This window comes from Lathyrus oleraceus, chromosome 6 (genome assembly GCF_024323335.1).
Source record: "Lathyrus oleraceus cultivar Zhongwan6 chromosome 6, CAAS_Psat_ZW6_1.0, whole genome shotgun sequence".
NCBI classification, from domain to species: Eukaryota; Viridiplantae; Streptophyta; class Magnoliopsida; order Fabales; family Fabaceae; genus Lathyrus; species Lathyrus oleraceus.
Window position 1 is genome coordinate 289,822,673 of NC_066584.1, and position 14,611 is coordinate 289,837,283.

Consider the following 14,611-nt stretch of genomic DNA (forward strand, 5'->3'; position numbering starts at 1 on the left):
TCAAACGCTTAAGCAAGCATTGATCTCCGCACCCATAATGCAGACACCAGACTGGAATGAACCATTCGAAATAATGTGCGATGCCAGCGATTATGCTGTAGGTGCTGTTTTAGGACAACGAAAGGATAAAAAGCTTCATGTTATATATTACGCAAGCAGAACCCTGGATGAAGCACAAATGAATTACGCCACTACCGAGAAAGAACTCCTAGCAGTGGTATTTGCGCTAGATAAATTTCGTTCTTACTTGGTTGGAGCTAAAATAATAGTTTACACTGATCACGCTGCTATCAAGTACCTTTTAACAAAAAAGGATGCTAAACCTAGACTCCTAAGCTGGATCTTGTTGCTACAAGAATTCGACTTAGAAATCAAGGACAAGAAAGGAACTGAAAACGTAGTAGCTGACCACCTCTCCAGACTTGAGAACCTTGAACCGGAAAGAACATCAATTAATGATGATTTCTCGTATGACAAACTTATAGCTACTTTGGAAGAGAACAACTCCGACATGCAAGTAGAAACCACCTTAGCTATATCTGCCACACCGTGGTACGCTGATCTCGTCAATTATTTAGCTGCCGGAATAGTCCCACCTACTTTATCTTACCAGCAGAAGAAACGATTCTTCTACGACATAAAACACTATTACTGGGATGATCCCTTACTCTTCAAAAGAGGCCCCGATGGTATTTTCCGTCGATGTATACCCGAAGAAGAGGTAGAAAATATAATCCAACACTTCCACTCCGCTCCTTATGGTGGACACACAAGTACATCCAAGACCTGCTCTAAAATCCTACAAGCCGGCTTTTATTGGCCAACTATATGGAAGGACGTACATGCGGCTATTAAGGAATGTGACAGATGTCAACGCACGGGAAACATATCTAGACGTGACGAGATGCCACAAAAAGGTATTTTGGAAGTAGAGATCTTCGACGTGTGGGGAATAGACTTCATGGGACCCTTTCCACCCTCTTTCGGTAACAAATACATACTCGTGGCAGTTGACTACGTATCAAAATGGATCGAAGCTGTAGCCTCCCCAACAAACGACACCCGAGTAGTAACTAGACTCTTTAAGAATATAATATTTCCGAGATTTGGCATCCCAAGAATAGTAGTCAGTGATGGTGGATCGCACTTTATATCCAAGGTACTCGAAAAATTACTATTTAAATATGGAGTGAGACATAGGATAGCGACACCTTACCACCCTCAAACCAGTGGACAAGTGGAAGTATCTAACAGAGAAATCAAGCAAATACTAGAAAAAACGGTCGCCACTTCAAGGAAAGATTGGTCATTGAAATTACCAGAAGCTTTGTGGGCATACCGAACTGCTTATAAAACCCCCATAGGGACGACCCCATTTAAGCTCATTTATGGAAAATCCTGTCACCTCCCGGTAGAATTAGAACATAAAGCCTATTGGGCTATTAGAAATCTGAATCTAAACTATAAAGCCGCCGGTGAAAAGAGAATCCTTGACATAAACGAATTAGAAGAACTCAGAAGAGACGCCTATGAAAATGCCAGAATCTATAAAGAAAGAACAAAACAATGGCATGACAAGCGTATATCAAGGAAAATCTTCAAGCAAGGCGACGCAGTCCTTTTATTTAACTCTAGACTAAAGTTATTCCCGGGAAAACTACGATCCAGATGGTCAGGACCTTTCCATATCACTAACATCTTCCCCAGTGGAGCGATAGAAATTAAAGGCAAATCCACAGAACCGTTTACCGTAAACGGACAACGTCTAAAACACTATCATTATGCGGAAACCAATGGAGATTCGCAAATCCTACACTTAGACGAAATGCCCCCAGGACCTATAGATTATACTTAACAGTTTCTTTGTCGAGCTTGCGACATTTAAACAAAGCGCTTAGTGGGAGACAACCCACAATTATTTTCTTATTCTATTATTATCATTTTCCTTTTTTTTTTTTTCTTTCCTAAATTATTCTTTTAATTTCTGTTTAGTATTAATTCCTGATTTATTTTAATTCAAAAGAAAAAAAATATATATATAATAATAATTTTTTTCCTCTTTCGGCATTTGGCCAAATCCTGACTAAAACTCATGTTTTCTTTTCTCTAGCTAACACTAACCAGATGGGACATTTTGATCGTATGAGTATCAAATTCAGAGGAATGGCTCAGAAACAAAAGTTTGAAGAACTAGCCACTAGAGAGATGCTACCTAGTTTATATGCTGATGATTGGGCTATGACTGCCCTTGGACTTAGACAGAGTGTCCTGTATTTGCTGAACCAGATAGGATGGGAGACATCCCCTATCCTGAGACATTTCACCACCTACCGGAGACTCACACTAGAATTCCTTAGCTCATTAATCTATCTACCCAGCCATGGAAAAGGAATTAGCAGAGGTTTTATCCAGTTCAGAATGTTCAATATGGAGTACCAATTTAATATTAGAGACTTTACCAATCTTGTGGGTTTTCCTACCTCCTTTGACACATTCACAGTAAGCCAGGAAGAACTTTTTGAACATAGAGAACTTGAACACTTTTGGGGTAAGCTGACTGGAAATGATGAGCCCGAAGAACATGAGTTTCTCTCTGGAAACATACACAACCCGGCCTTTCGCTATTTCCATAAGATCCTGACCCACACTTTATTTGGGAAGAAGCCAAATAGTACTTCAGTTTCACGTGATGAACTCTTCATCATGTTTTGTGCTTCCCAGAACCGTCCAGTAAACGGTGCCACTTTTATGTTAGCTAATTTGGACCACCTTATCCAGGATGAGCGAGCACCCATTAGAATAGGCGGTTTGATAACTATGATAGGTAATGCTATTGGATTACGTCAGCCTATGCTTGACCTGAGCCCTTTTTGTGGCATTACTACTATGAGTATACCCTTCCTCTTCAACACTATGTTTATAGCAAACCTTGGGACTGATGAGTTTGAGCTTATAATTAATAACCAGGTTCTTTGCCTATTCACCATGCCCGATCCTAGGACTAGCATTCATAACCGCAGTAACTGGCTCTACAACCTGAACGAAACTCCCACTCCTGCTAGATCCACTGAATCCATCCAGGACTATGAGATTTGTGATGACTATGAGACTTATGATGACCAGATCCCTCATGCTGAATCTGACCCTCAGACACCATCCGGCTATTATGATATTGACCCTCCTCCTCAGCCTGTTCAGACCGAAGAATCAGCCATATCCGACCTCCGGCATCATATGCCTGGAACTGATTATAACACCGCCATTGAAGCTTTGATGTCAGAACAAGACGCCCTTAGAGGAGAATTTACTAACATGAGACACGAAGTTCTAGGATACATGAGCAGTATGACGAATCAGTTTCACGAGTTGCTGCATCATGTTAACTCTTTTGCTCCTCCGGCCAGAGATCGTACAGAGGGATAGAATTTAGTTATTTTTCTAAGTTATTTAGTTTTAAGTTAGATTATTTATTAATGTTATTTGAATTCATGTTCACATTTATTTCTCTTTCATTTCATTGTTTTCCTTTCCTGTATTACACTATGATCAGTTTATTGAAGTTGTTTATTTAATTTTATTATGCAATAGCTATTATGCTCTACTGTTGCTACCTATGAATTATTATTATACAAAGCAGATTAAGCGTGCACAATAAATTAAATTGCAGAATAAACCAATCATAAGCAAAACAAAACAAAATAAATAACAAAAATTAAATCCTTTACCAAAGTGATTCTGTGAAACGCTACTGAAGCCTTGCCAAAATGGAATGTGTGACGAGCGTCACACAAATCCATAACGGACGGCACACCAAGTGCCTGTTACGAACGTCACACCCCTGTGACGAGCGTAACACCCTTCAGACTAGTGAACGTTAAGGAGCCGTTGGAGACGAACGTTACACCTTTTTACTTTTTACCTTCCCCATTAATTTCCATTCAACCACACTTAATTACTTTTCAACCACTTCTTCTTTCCAACTTCCAAATTCTTCTCCTATAAATACCCACCAAACCTTCCTTCATTCACCACAAACCATTCTCTCCTATCAAATACATTTCTTTTCTTTCCAAATCACCCCTTCAAAATTCATTCATCACAATGGCGGGAAATCAGAATTTTGGAAATATCATCTTCCGATCCGAAGATGAAAATTATCAAAGGGAGCAATTCGAGCGTTTCCAACAGCGAGGCGTCGTTTCCACCAGGTACCCCGATTTAACTTGTTTACAACAATTAGGATTACTCCAAGGTATCGAATGGATGCTCCGTCAAGCCAACTTAACCTTCCTTTGCACTCATAATCAACCCACCTATCCATCCCTAACCTTAGAATTCTTAAGTTCATACGACTACACCACTCCCGCCGGTGAAGACGAATTTTTAACCGGTACCGCAACCTTCCGTATGTTTAACACCGAGTACTCCTTAACCCAAAACCAATTGAGTACCATGCTACAATTCCCCATAGAAGGTCTGCTACACCCCAGAATCCCTCCAAACTCAAACTGGAACACAGTTGGCGTTTTCGGCCTTTTTAAGAAAATTTCCGGTATAGATACCTACAACTGGGAAGAGCTCCTTCTCTCCCATATACATAACCCCACTATCCGGTACTTTATCCGCATCTTGCAAAACACAGTTTTTGGAAGACCAAACAACAGCAAGGTCAACTCAAAGGAGCTATTCTTCCTCCAGTGCGTCTTCGAACCAGATACTCAGGTAAACGCCGCCTCCTTTCTATTTCATCATATCCACACCTTATGTGCTAGAGGCCGGCAACCTTTTATAATTGGTGGATTAATCACCACCATAGCACTTGGCCTAAACCTAGGGGATAAACTCCAAACTTTAGAATCTCTACCTCCCCTATCTATGGATATCAGCTACTGTCGATCCAGCCGCTTGATTAAGAACAGAGTAGGCGGAGGATATTATCTTATGGTGAACAACCAGGCAGTCCCAAGCGTTGTTCTACCAAATATCGCCCTAACTGATGTCACAAACCCCGACCGCCACCTCTATGATCTAAACGCTCCCGAAGCCACCGAGCCTTCACAAACAAACCCGCACACAGACGAGTTTGAAGCAATGGAGCAAGGTGGTCGTCCGCCTACACAACAGTCAGTCCCGCTCAACCCTTCCGGCAATGCAACTGGCCCATCCTCCCAACGTCGTCGACGAAGAAGGCCTGCAACCAACGACGACATCATAGATGCTATTGAGGGTATGCAGGCACAGAATGTCGAGATGATGCAGATAATGCATCAAATGCAACAACAACAGGATGCTAGAAATGCCATAACCGACCAGCGGTTTACTGAGTTGTTCAGCAGGTTCGACAACTTAGACTTACGTCAGAGATCACCAGGTCCAAGAACCAGAGGCGGAAGACAACCTTAGTTGTAGTTTCTCTTTCCTTTCCATATTGTATTTCATTTCCTTAAAACATTGGGGACAATGTTTAGTTTAAGTATGGGGGGGAAACCATGTTCTTTCTATTTCCATTTCTTCAAGTATGTACCTTTCCCTCCATTGTTATTTTAATTACTATTAAAAAAAAATAAAAAAATAAAATAAAAAAAAATCTATTATTTTAAGTTAAGTCCCGAGTGTGAATAAAATTCGTATTATCTATTCCCCTCAATTTTCTTGAGCCATAACAAAAATTTAACACACCCAATAAGTATAAAGGTCGCTTATTTTATAAAACTTGAGTGAAATCAAGACAAAAATTATTACCATAACAACGCTCTAAGAACCTCAACATGTTAGATCAGGATAAGTACCTATTATACCAATCCCTTGAACTTTTAGTTTTATAGTAACCCCGAGTAGTTTATACGAGAAGTCAGCACCGTCTTAATAGCAAACTACGTGGAGAACCGATGAATATAAGTGGACAATTCCCAAAGTAACATAAAAAAAATATATATCAGGAAATGCACTAATTAAGTTAGGTGATCCTTACCAGATCATTTAATCTAAAGGTTGCAGATCATACAAAAGCATAATATGAAAAATCCATTATGAGTTGGTTCAGCAGGTATCTGGTACTGAACTTGGTAGGGCGGACTACGGTTCGATCCCCCGCAATTTGCATTGGACTGAATAATGAAGTTATCCGACTTATGTACCAGAACTTCCAGCTAAAAGGGAATCATAATCACTAACCGGTTACTCCACTATGTGCGCGAAAAGATAAAGGGCTTAATGTGATTTCGCTAGAATGAAAACGGGTGAAATAAGAATAAGGGAACCAGGATAGCTATAATAGCAGTACTTGAACTGATTTGCACAAGGCAGGGTTATCTAGGTTGTGACGGTAGTTGTTGATATCAAGATTTAACTCAAGTTGCTTCTAAACAAAATCCACTTGCAACCTATTACGAATTGATGTGTGTTTTGAAATTTTATCTGGCTAAATTTTTAAAAACGATTTCTATACTGTATTTTGCTTGAGGACAAGCAAAGATCTAAGTATGGGGGAGTTTGATAACATGAAATTATATCACATTTTAGGACTTAATTCAATTAGATTATATTATCATTTACTTTAATTTATCTCATTTTATCAGATATTATGCGGTATTTCCTTTCTATTTATGTCAGGTATCCATTTTGAAGCAAAAGTGAAAAAGGGAAGAAAAGGAGGTGTAAAAAGGAATAAAAAGGAAACAAATAACAAAGACCAAGCCCAGCCCAAAGAAAGCGCACGTTGTACCTGTGACGGGCGTCACAAAGGTTGTGACGAGCGTCACACTAAGCACACTCCTGTGACGAGCGTCACACATGGTGTGACGGACGTCACACCATTCCCCTATATTTTTGGCACTAGGAACTCAACTGACCACGTTGAAAGCTATTTCCACGCTTGACCCTCGGAACGAAAAGACCGCGCATACGGAAACCCTTGGAAAGCCGTTACACAAGTAGCAGTATAAATAGCAGCTAATTGGGAAAGCTCTGGGTTCGGAGATTTTCCACGCCTTTTGCCGTTTTCGCATTTTTTTCTTCCAGCAGTTTAGGCTTATATTTTTATAGTATTACTTTGCAGAATTTTTATTGTTTTACCTTTTTGCAATTCTATTTTCTTTTCTAGCATTCAATTAATTCTTTTCGCACAATAGTTTCTACACCGGAAACTATTGTGCAACTTTTACCGGATCTAACCTTACGTTAGAATCTAGTTTTTATTCCCTTCGTTTTAATTCGTTGTTTAATTGAAGAATCCAAGAACAAATCCTACCGGCTTGTGGTGGAGTGTTCAAGACTATTGTTTAACGCATTCAGGTTCTTTAATTATTATTTAATGCTTTGTTTTATTACTTATTTATATTATCTGCCTGGGATGAGTCTGTTTATGCATGATATGTATTTTTGTCTGTTTAGTATGTCTGGCTAATTTGCCTAGATATCGGTATGTAAAGTAAGCGGAATAAGGGATCAAGACTAAGTCGGTCTAATTAAATTTAAAAGTAAAATCAATCTTTTTACGGTCTCAATTTACAGGTTTAATAACAAGATTTTTTTACAAAAGTAAAAGACATAAAGAAGTTAAAATCAATAGAGCGAGAGTTTGAGGTTTTAACTGGACAGTGTAAATTAGGCATTAATTCTAGATCAGGGCGAGAGCAAGTTTTAGAGTTAATTAAATTCTGACCTTTTCCAAAAAGTATTCTTAAAGATTGAATGTGAGGACGAGAGTTAAGCATTCGGGTTTAATTGTATAACCTAAGTCAACAGAGCGAGAGTTTGAGATAAGGGTGTTTAAAACGGTCAGTGTTTTCTTAAAAAGAGTTTCTGCAACTTTATTGCTTTCAAAAAGTGGTTTTTGACTTAATTATAAGTGACAGCTACATTAACATAAAATCATGGTTTATTCAACAGAGCGAGAGTTTGAGATAAAACCTTTAATCAATAAAGTTAACTGAAACGATTTATTTTAAAACCAAGAAACCGACAAAGAATTGATTCCCTAATTACGACGAACTACATACCGATATCCGATTTATTAATATTTAATCTAGATCTTAGTTTAGTTTTTAGCTTCGCCCCCAAACAATCAACCATATTCACCTTAGCTTTACGAAGTAACCTTAGATAACGGTATATCGATTCATAAGTCCCTGTGGGATCGATATCTTTTAAAACTACGCGATAGAACTGTGCACTTGCAGTTTGTACCCCAATTTCGACTCATAAAGTCGAGCGATCAATTTTCAACTATTTCATCTTCTACAAAAATTCAGAATTGTATCTCTTGATTACAACTTATTTTTAGGATTGTTAAGAATAAGTTTGTAAGGTTTTATCCTTGCTATCCGGTGTGTGGATGCAAGAGGTCCTTTTGTGAGAATTTGAGTCTCGATTGGACTTTAACCATTGTAAATCCAAGAGGATTGTTCTTGGTGTGTTAGAATTAGATAGAAAGGCCTTAAGGTGTCTTGTCTAGGAATCTAACACTATAGTGAATTCTCTTTCATGTTGAAAGGGGAGTGGAGTACTCTCGATCTGTGAGGGGAACCACTATACGTCGTGGTGTTCTTTACTTTCCGCACTTTACCGCTTTTCATCACATAAGCATCTCAAGAAAGTAAAAATCAATAAATCGTAAAAAAATCCAGAAAATCGTCTAAGTGCCTCATTCACCCCCCTCTAAGGAACTCCTTAAACTTACAATTGGCATCATTGCAAGCCACCATAAGAAATTTTAATCAGTGTTGGGGAGCTTGACATTCCAGATACCCTTCCAAAGCTTGCAATCACCCCCTGTTGGGGCCTCAATATTCACTCTGCACTTTTCTCCACCAATATGATGATATGCGAATTTCACTGAATAAATATCATCTTTCTCATGGAACCATAGTCTTTTTTCCTCGGGAAGTTTAAAGGAAAGAGGAATGCTCATAAACATTTTTTCTTCATAATCATTGAAACACACAAAAATTAGGTCTCTCCTCCATTGTTTCCGCTTCACGTCAATCAGGTCCTCTACTAAAGCTTCCCTATCTAGCTGACCATTTGAGCTCACAACTTTGGCATTTGAAACACCCGAAATCCAATTGTCATTCCAAATTTTGACCTTTGTCTGTTTCCTATTTGGCATCTATAACCAGTCTCCATGACTTCCTTTTCACTAATGATACTCCTCTAGGCATAACTAGGAGAATAACCAACTTTTTCTTCCATGAAATCACTCGTTGGGTAGTATCTAACTTTGAACATTCTCCCAAGGAGATGTGGTTCTCCATGAATAAGTCTCTAACATTGCTTCCCTAACAGAGCTTTATGGAAATCTCCCATTTCCCTAAAGCATATACCTTTTTTGCACTTTGCCTTACATAATCTCTCTAACCTAAGACAGTGAATTTTCCTCTCTCCTTCCTTCACACCCCACAAAAACTTTGATATAATTTTTTCAATTTGCTCACAACATCCATCAGGTAACTTATAGTAACTTGTAACACCTCAAAATTTGCCCTCTTCTCTTGGGACTAGCTTAACATATTACATTGCATTTTTAGGTCATTAGGCATTGCATGTTGCATATCGTGTGGTTACATTGTGCAAGTCATCCTCACAAGTCTTGATCAGAAGATAGGAGGTCATGTGCAAGCTAGGGTTTCATTGGACTAATCAATGATCATCTGAGGATGTGGAGGTCCAGATTAGGGTTTTGTGATTCTCAAGGATATTGGTCTTCATCTTGTTCAAAATGATTCATCATCATCATCATGGTTTGTCATCATCAAGTGTTTGATCAAGATTCCTTGAGATTAGGGTTTTGACCACTGGTCAACCCTAATCAGGTGCATTGGGCCAATCAGGGCATATCAAGGAGATGGTGTCTATGATGGCTATGAGGATCATTTCATGATTATATGGAGCTTATTGAGGCTAGGGTTTCATCCTTGAGCCATTTCATCAGAGGATTGGGGCTCAGATTGATCAATGCATTGCCAAATTCATCTATCAGTTGAAAAGTCAACTATGGTCAACTGTGCTTGATTTAATGGATTTGGAGGTGGGAGAGAGTTGGATACACTTCATTCATGTTGAAATAAGTGTTATTTGACATTGCAAAGCTCAAGAATGGAGAAAATCAAGTCAGACAAGAAATTGCCAAAAATAGAAAGTGGCTTGTAATGGAAGTTTCCAAAAATGGAAAGTTTTTGGCCACAAATTTACATGTCCAAGAAAGCTTCAAATGAAAATTTGTTCAACATGAAAGTTGTAGATCTTGGTCTCACCTTTCCAAAAAAGTCCAAGAACTTGAAAATCCCATGTATGGTTGGCAAGTTATGGTCCATTCAATTTCAAAAATGACCCATAATCAAAGTGGCATAACTTCCACATGGAGTGTCCAAATGGGATGATCTTTTTATGTGCAAACTCCATTTGACATGTACTTTCATGGTGCATAATTGGAATTCATCAAAAGTGGTCAATGCAAAAGGTCATTTTTCAAGTGCATAATTAAAAGTCCAAGGGCAAAATGGTCCAAGTTGAGGAATAATGGGAATTTTGGCATGGGAGTTTTTGCAACACCTCACAAATGCAAATTAGAAATTGTTTCAACTGTCATAAGCTTGCAAAGTGCAATATTTGACTAAGTCATTTTGGAACTTCACTTGAAAATGCATTTTGTGGCATAACATAGTGAAATTGAAAAATACAATGCCAATTGGTGTGGGACCAATGCCAACACATCATAACTGATAATTGGAGAATGTGTGAGCTGTCATACAGCTGTCACAAGGCCTAGGGTGAAATGTCCATTTTGCCCTTGCATTGAAAATTCACATTAAGCTAATCCATTGCATTTTGGTTAATTGGTGATTAACAAGGTGATTAGAGCTGGAGTATATATCACTAATTGTAACAGAATTTTGATCACAATCACAATTCTCAAGAACCTAACTGATTTTCCCTCCATTTTCTCCCAAATTCATCAAAAAACCTTCATCACTTTTTTGACAAAATCTTCACCAATTCTCAATCATTTTGAGAAATTCTTTTTGATTCAACCTCCATAAGCCATAAGCTTGGACTGTTTTGGTGATTTGGAGCAAGAAAGCATTGGAATCGCAACTGTTCATGTGGTGTTCAACAATGGTGATTTGAGATTTCTTCCACTTGGATCAACATTGAGCTAAGCTAAGCGTAGCATTCAACTTCCTCAACCTTAATCTCCATCTGTTTTTGGTTTTTGCTCGAAGAAACGTCAAGAATCATCACTGCCATCTCACAAGGTGCAAAATTCGAAACTCTTATTTTCTTAAATTATTATATGCGTTTGAAAGATCGTTGCATGTAGATCGTCATGATGTGTTTAGTTTTGGAAATGATTAACTGTAGAGAGAGATATCATGCTTTGAATGTGTGAATGTGAAACTTTAATTGCTCGATCCCTTCGCCATGGTTAGGATTAGGAGATTTCGTTTGTATATTCGTGATCTACACACTTAGACCTTTCCATTCATATGCCGTTTGTGAGTTTTGGTTAAGATTTGAGCGAAACCGCATTGGAAGATGATGAAGAACACATGCCACGCGATGAAGAAGAAGAATTCTGAGAAATCCCGCGTGTTTGATCCGAATGGCTCGGTTTCTCTTCAAATTTGTTGTTTCCCTCCAGAACTGACCACTCACACGCTGACACGGCATTAAGTGATGCTGTGTCGTTTTGGACCAAGGCGAGATAATTACGAAATTGCCACAGCTTTAGTTTAATTCATAATACATTTAAATAATTATCACATGATTTAACAAACTTAAAAAAATCATAAAAAATTCATTTCTAATCCAAAATTAGTGAGAATTTTTTTGATAGATCCCAGATTTTGTCTAGATTTTTATAGGCATGATACCATAAGTTGTGCATGGAGAAATTTTGACCTTGCCTATTGATCTTTGACTTGTGTGCATATTTTGTACATGTTGCCATATCCTTCATGAAATGCTCATACTTTTAAATAAATGATTGAAAATTTTTGTGCTTGTTCTGGACATGTTGATGGTGATTTTCATGTAGAGTTTGTGAATTTTGGATACCTGGTTAATTAGATATGATTTTTTGAAGTAAGGTGTGGCAATTTGTGTCACACCAAGTTAGGTCAACTTTCTGATTTTATTTGCATGACCTAGGATTGTTTGATTGAGCCAATTTTTTGCATGAATGATCATTGGTATGTTAAGATAACATGTGAATTGTTCTGGATTTTTCTATGGCATTTTCCATTTGATTGATAATTTTCTTCGCTGTTGGTTCATTTTGCAACATTGTGTGACACATGTTTGTATTTCTTTTGTGAAATTCTCATATGGTATTGGATGAAGATGAAATTTGATATGTGGATTGTAGACACATTATAGGATATCATAGTTTTGGTTCCATTCATTTCTAATATGTTGTCACTGTTTTATGAATTTTTGAAGTGGATGCTTGCTTGAATGTCTTGGTTTGGCTTGAATAATTGTGTCTGGATTTCTTGATTTTCATTGACATACTTTCTTTTGTCCAATTGAGCTGAAAATTGACATGCCATACATTGAATATGTCCTGTTTAGGTGTGAATTATTTGAGGATTTTTGGAATTGTTTTGGTATGCCTGTGATTGAAGTCATTCTGTTTGGACTTTTGGTGTTGCAAATTGCATGTTTGATGTTAAATTGTGCATGAAATGAATATGGTGAAGGATATGAGCATGGGACCAATTGCATTTGCTTTTGAATTGTTTTAATTTGATTTTGGATTGGTTTTGCTTGCTGTTTAGATTTTTTTTCCCTTTTGGACCCTAGGCTTGGCCTAGTGGTCTTGTTTCTCACATTTGGTTTGGATTTTCAGGATGAAATGCACAATGCTTAAGGAGATTGCTTCAAGGCAATTTGAATTGAGTTTGGTTGATGTTTATAAACTAACATGACTTTGTTTTGTAGGGATTGATGCTTGAGCTTGGGCTTATAGCTTGCACTTGTGTGCATTAACTTGTGTTGTCTGTATAGATTAACATTTGCTGTTTATTGTTGGTTTGTCTGAGTACTGATGATACTTGATTGATTTCAGGTACATTTAGTCGCTTACAGTTCTTTAAGAACTTGCTTGCTGCTGCTTGGTTTTTAAACCACTTGAGGTAGGACTTCTATTCTTCATGTAGTCTGGAAGACCTGGCCTGTTACTTGGCCAGGCAACTGTCTGAAGTCCTCCTTAAGAGGCGATGTTTGTGATTGTTTACATTTGTGCCAAGCAGGTAAAGACCTCTATGAGGCAATTGGTGGATCAAAGGGATATGCAATCTATCCCCCACTATTCTGTGAGTCGTCCCTCTGCTCACACGGCTGTGTGTTGATGCATTGGGACACAAACCCAAGATCTTGTGTTGTTGCACAATCGAGTCAGAGTCTTGAGCGTAGAAGGGTCCCTCCATTCTGGACCCACGCTCCTTTGTCTGAAGCTCTCCCTGGTTAGGGATAAGAGCTGTGAAGTCTAATCTTCACTCACCTTTCATCTGCTTCACCTTAGCCTCGCAATGGCAAGGTTAAGAGCGAATACTACCCATGTACAGATGACTTGCTTCGGCAGTCAAACCCATTGTTTGAGCCCCACTTGACTGGTTATAGTGTGTGCTTTGTGAATATTTGAAATGTTGTTTGCTTGTATGCTTGTATGCTTGCTTTCTTCCTGGATAGGATTAGCTTGCAGTTGTGCAAGTAGGTAGAAACCTCAACGTAGGGCAATGATGCATGACAACACTAGGCTCGAGTACAGCTCCCTGGTAGTGTGTCTTCCCTTGGTTTGTGGCTAGATTTTCTTTCCCTTTCAGGGGAACTACATCGCCCTGATCCTCGTTCCAGACGAGGTATGTAGGCAGGAGACCGTGCGAGGTCTCTCCGGGCACCTTTTTTCTTTTTGTGTGTGTTTACTTGTTATCTGATTGTGTTTGTTTGGTTCGGATGCCGACGTAAGTCCAGTGATTGGCGGTCGGGCTCCACGTTTGCCTTCTTGTGTGCGTTTTGGTTCGGATGCTGATGTAAGTCCAGTGATTGGCATTCAGGCTCCATGTTTGCCTGTGTTTGTGTTTGCTTGTTTGGCGTGCGTGAGCCGAACTACGGCAGCTCTGATTCTCGTTCCAGACGAGATACGTAGGCATAGGATGCGACGTCCTATCGAGCTCTCTTCTTCTTAACCCCACCTGTGTTGTCTTCGGTGCGTGTGTGTGTGATGTTTTAGCAACCTTTTCTTTTCTTAGAGCGTGGATCCCGTCGAGTACGACGGACGTGAGGGGTGCTAATACCTTCCCCTTGCGTAACCGACTCCCTTACCCTTTCTCTTTGGTCGCGAGACCATGCTTTTTCCAGGTTTCTCTGAGCGTTTCCTTTCCCTATTTTGGGATAAATAACGCACAGTGGCGGCTCTGTGTTGTGTTTTTGTTTCAGCCCGCCGGTTGTTTTTCACGGATGCGACATAACTCATGATGTAGTTTAGGATCCCCTGAACCGCTGCTTTGATGAGAACTTCCCTACCAGCACCAGACAACACCTTCTCCTTCCAACCTTTAAGTTTCTTCAAGACTCTCTCAATAACAAAAGAGAAGACCTCATTCTTTGA